Below are 6,000 nucleotides of genomic sequence, written 5' to 3' on the forward strand. Positions count from 1 at the left end.
CAGCATTACAGCAAAAGGTGACACCAGTAGATAGCAAAGACAATAGATAATGCTCACAGCTTAGCCTACCCCTCCCTACAGAGGTCACAGAGCATGCTTACAAATGTGTCCCCTGCGAAGAATAGGGTCTGCAGAAGTTAATTCTGTCTATGTCTATGAGGCTTGCCATAAAGCATAAAACTCAAGCAAGACAAAAAGTTCCAACATAAACTACACAACATATTATTTCAGCTTTCCTAACAGTGTATATAATGTTTGCCCAGAACTTGATTGCCTCACGCCACTTAGCATTTTACATGTGGTCACGTTTCGCCGTATATTTTATTTATGTCTGTTAATAAAGAGAAAAAAATCAAGCCCTAAAGCTTTTTTCCCTTTTCATCTTGAAATATGAATTTTTAACAATGTTTTGCTGACCGGACTATTAACCCTTGCTATGAAATCAATTTAAAACTTGACCTTCATCCTGAATTTGAGTGTTTCTCATTAATTTTACAGGTCTGTTACAGTCTTCAGGGAAATGCTTGAATTAGCCGTGTCTTATTACTATTGCCGGGATGTAATTAGGATTAAAGAAGGAGCACAGGTACCATAGAAATGTACAGAGTGCATGTAATTACATCTAGAATGGCGGGCGATGCTGACCGTTTTAGTCCATACTGATGAGTCTTAATGCTATATGCTGGAATGGGGCAATGCTAGGGCCACCAGTAAAAGTGACTTTGATAGAACGAACCTACAGTAACTTACAAATATTGCTTATTGTGCATGTTAAAGGCTTCAGGATTTTTTCACTTGTATCCAGATTTGGTCTGAATTTTGCAGAAAATTCTTATTAATTGGAGCTGCCCACTTAGGAAGCAACACTGATTGACAGTAGAAATTAATGGTAATTAGCAAGACACATTCAATAAAGGAGTGGCTCTGACGGTGGGAACCACAGACCACTTCTCAGTACCTATGCTTTCTGGCTGATGTTTTGGTCACTTTTGAATGTTGGTGGTGCTTTCACACTCGTGGTAGCACAAGAAGGACTCTACAACCCACACAAGTGGCTCAGGTAGTGCAGCTCATCCAGGACGGCACATCAATGCGGGGCCGACATCCACAGATGGGGCCAGCACCGTGCAGGACGTTTGGCATTTACCAGAGAACACCAGGAGTTGGCGGATGCTTTAGTCCAGGTCTGGGAGGAGATCCCTCAGGAGACCCTCCGCCACCTCATCAGGAGCATGCCCAGAAGTTGTAGGGAGGTCGTACAGGCACGTGGAGGCCACACACAATACTCAGCCTCATTTTGACTTGTTTTAAGGACATTACATCAAAGTTGGATCAGCCTGTAGTGTGTCTTTCCACTTTAATTTTGGGTGTGACTCCAAATCCAGCCCTCCATTAGTTAGTCCAATGTGATTTCTGAAGTATGTGAAGTATTTAGTGAGAATATTTCATTCATTCAGATACTAAGATGTATTATTTTAGTGTTCCCTTTATTTTTTTGAGCAGTGTATATTAGCTGGCTTCTCATCACTGCCCAGAATCTCATTGTACTATACAGGAGCAGGGTCGAAAAATAGCTAGAAAGGTCCGCACTCGAATTGGATTAAAACCATTATTTTATTGTATAGAAAAAAATCAAAAAAACAAATCTATCACAAGCAATCAGGTTTGGTATCAATCCACTTTGGGCCCTCCTACAGGCCCTTACTTACATTTCAAGAGTCTTAGGCTGGGTTCACACTACGTTTTTGCAATCCGTTTTTTTCATCCGTTTTTTTGCAAGAAAACGGAGGAAAAAAATGGGTGATTGTTTATGCATCCGTTTTGATCCGTTTTTTTAACGGCCACAAAAATTAGGTTGACTACATTTTTTTATAATGGAATTCCATGGAAAAATGGATTAAAACAGATGCACACACATGCATCTGTTTTTTCCATGCATTTTTCATCCCTTTTTTGCAAAAAAACAGATGGAAAAAAAAAAAAAAACGGATTGCAAAAACGTAGTGTGAATTCAGCCTTAAAAGGAAACTATCAGCAAGTTGAAATTATCTAACCTGCTTATACGTCCCTATAGAACATGGGGCACTGAGGCATCCTCGGCACCCTTTCCGAGATATTTGCCGCTTATTTCATATGCTAATTAGGCAGTTTGGTGCATTAGGGGCGGGACTACCAACCCAATCACCAATCATCACAGCTGGCCCGCCCCTTCTAATAAATATTGGAGAGGCACTCTGCTCTGCTAATATTGGTTAGTACACTAAAACACCTATTGGTATATGAAATATATGGATACAAATATCCCCAAAAGGGCGCTAAGGATCAAGGTTAGAAACTTACCTTCATCCTCAGCACCCCGTGTGCTATAGGGACATATCAGCAGGTTAGATCATTCTAACCAGCTGGCAGTTTCTCTTTGACTTTTTAGGTTTTATTGCCTATTTAGTTGAATGAGAATGTCTGTACTTTTTATAATTTTTTATCGCTATGTTGCGGTACATATGATTTAGTGACTGACCTTTATTATTTGGTCAAAAATGGAAGCAATCGTCCACATTAGATGTTGTCGCTCTCAGTGTCTGGCAGCAGCTTGTCTTCTTCTCCACTATGAGAAGTTTCGGGAACAGCTATCTAAATTGTATGAGCGGCATAAGTCAAAAGGCTATTATCCTTCCTGTATGAAATCTCCCCAAGGATTCCCACATGGACCCGAGGAACAATTATGGCTCTTGCTACAGAGCTGACATTTGAATGGTAATAGCTGTTACTGGTTTATAGTGATAGCAACGTATAAACCGCCTTGTGGCAGCTGAGAAGAAATGATTATTATAAGTGTAAGTTTTATTAATAGTTTTCCAGAATCTGCACAAATGTATAATGATAAAATTACATCCCAGAGTTTGAAAGCATTGCAGATGCAGAAGGACAGCTCCGGCGGCGGACTGACAGGAATGATGGCTTTTAAAGTGGCTGAGGATGGTAAGGATGACGGATGTTGTTCTGGCTCCAGATTGTAAGTACAGTGACATCTACTGGATGATAGTGTTATGGCAATGGGAGATCTGCGCTACAACCAAGCCTGTAATAAAGTAACACAGAAAAAATACATATACAGATGTAGCAGAGTGGATATTGTTATATGCATCCTGTGTGCAGACTGGTAACTGTTGAAGAAAAGCAAGTTTTCTACCAAACCCTATGGAAAACTACAGATATTGGGTTATGAAAAATCTTAGTTTCCCGCGCTTGACTATCTAGATAAGATATATATATATATATATATATATATATATATATATATATATATATATATATACACAATCAAAGGTAGCTAAACAACACTGCGTGGCTCAAACTCGGGTGCTCAGCCTCACGGTCCCAGACCCAGGTCCCGGCGGTACTAGAAAAATAGGAACAAGGTGGCACTCCAGAAGTCAGTGGATAAAAGTGGTTTAGTTTATTCACCCAACATGCAACGTTTCAATCTTCTCAATGAGATCTTTGTCAAGCAGTCTGCTTGACAAAGATCTCATTGAGAAGATTGAAACGTTGCATGTTGGATGAATAAACTAAACCACTTTTATTCACTGACTTCTGGAGTGCCATCTTGTTCACCTAGTGTGCCAGCAATCATAGATATCACTCCGGGGTAATAAAGTTAAAAAAAAGAGGGTTCCTTTATTCACTCACTCTGCCACTAGTTAGCTCTCTACAGAAAAGTTGTCTCAGCAGGTACAGTAGGCTGGTAGTTTCCCCCATTAGGTAGTTAGGTGTCCGCACTAGCTAGGTAAGTAGTTTCCCCTCATTAAATGGACAGATTCCCCCACTAGGTAATTAGACAGATTCCACCACTAGGTAAGCAGACAGATGCCCCCACTAGGTAAGCAGACAGATGCCCCCACTAGGTAAGCAGACAGATGCCCCCACTAGGTAAGCAGACAGATGCCCCCACTAGGTAAGCAGACAGATGCCCCCACTAGGTAAGTAGACAGATGCCCCCACTAGGTAAGCAGACAGATGCCCCCACTAGGTAAGTAGACAGATGCCCCCACTAGGTAAGCAGACAGATGCCCCCACTAGGTAAGTAGACAGATTCCCCCACTAGGTAAGTAGACAGATGCCCTCACTAGGTAAGTAGACAGATTCCCTCACTAGGTAAGTAGACAGATGTCCTCACTAGGTAAGTAGACAGATTCCCCCACTAGGTAAGTAGACAGATTCCCCCACTAGGTAAACAAACAGATTCCCCCACTAGGTAAGCAGACAGATTCCCCCACTAGGTAAGTAGACAGATGCCCTCACTAGGTAAGTAGACAGATGCCCTCACTAGGTAAACAAACAGATTCCCCCACTAGATAAGCAGACAGATTCCCCCACTAGGTAAGTAGACAGATGCCCTCACTGGGTAAGTAGACAGATGCCCTCACTAGGTAAGTAGACAGATGCCCTCACTAGGTAAGTAGACAGATGCCCTAACTAGGTAAGTAGACAGATGCCCCCACTAGGTAAGTAGACAGATGCCCTCACTAGGTAAGTAGACAGATGCCCTCACTAGGTAAACAAACAGATTCCCCCACTAGGTAAGTAGACATATGCCCTCACTAGGTAAGTAGACAGATTCCCCCACTAGGTAAGTAGACAGATGCCCTCACTAGGTAAATAGACAGATTCCCCCACTAGGTAAGTAGACAGATGCCCTCACTAGGTAAACAAACAGATTCCCCCACTAGGTAAGCAGACAGATTCCCCCACTAGGTAAGTAGACAGATGCCCTCACTAGGTAAGTAGACAGATGCCCTCGCTAGGTAAGTAGACAGATGCCCTAACTAGGTAAACAAACAGATTCCCCCACTAGGTAAGTAGACAGATGCCCTCACTAGGTAAACAAACAGATTCCCCCACTAGGTAAGCAGACAGATGCCCCACTAGGTAAGTAGACAGATGCCCTCACTAGGTAAGTAGAGATGGATGCCCTCACTAGGTAAGTAGACAGATGCCCCCACTAGGTAAGTAGACAGATGCCCCTATTAGATAGACATTAGGTAGTACAGTGATTTTTCCTTTGTTAGGTAGGTAACAAAAAATAAATAAAACATATTCAGCATCTCCCAGCTCCCATGGAATACACCAGTGTCTTCATTCCTTCTATGCTCTGGTACAGGAAACACAATGAGTGACATTGGTGCAAAAGTAAGGGGACATATTTTTTTATTTAAATGATCACTTTCATTTTAAACAACTTTCCTCCGTTTGATTGCCTATGGGTACTATTAAACGGAACGATAATCAGCCGAATCGTCCGATTATCGTTCTGTGTAATAAAGACAACGATCAGCTGATGATCTTTGTCATCAGCTGATTGTTGATATAGGTTCCGACTGGAGATGAGCGAACCGAGTTCGGGTTCGAGTCGATCCGAACCTGAACGTTCGGTATTTGATTAGCTGGGGCTGCAGAACTTGGATAAAGCTCTAAGGTTGTCTGGAAAACATGGATACAGCCAATGACTATATCCATGATTTCCACATAGCCTTAGGGCATTATCCAACTTCAGCAGCCCCCGCTAATCAAATACCGAACGTTCGGGTTCGGATCGACTCGAGAATGCTCGAGGTTCGCTCATCTCTAGTTCCGACCTATACTTGTCAAGCGCCGACAGCGCACCGCTACGTGTAATAGCGGTGCACGGCTGGCGACTGACGATATACATTACCTATCCAGGTTGCAGGGCTCATCTTCCTCTGTACTTCTCCCCGGGTCCGCTCGCTCCAGCTTCAGAGTGGTCTGTCTCAGCTGACAGGCCACTCAGCCAATCACTGGCCGGGACCGCCACGGCCATTAATTGACTGAGCGGCCTGCCAGCTGAGACAGGCCACTCTGAAGCTGGAGCGAGCGGACCCGGGGAGAAGTACAGAGGAAGAGGAGCCCTGCAACCTGGACAGGTAATGTATAACATTTAAGCAAGGGCTGCAAGGACATCGGTAACGATGTCCCTGCAGC

The sequence above is a fragment of the Dendropsophus ebraccatus genome, chromosome 5 (assembly GCF_027789765.1).
Source record: "Dendropsophus ebraccatus isolate aDenEbr1 chromosome 5, aDenEbr1.pat, whole genome shotgun sequence".
NCBI lineage: Eukaryota > Metazoa > Chordata > Amphibia > Anura > Hylidae > Dendropsophus > Dendropsophus ebraccatus.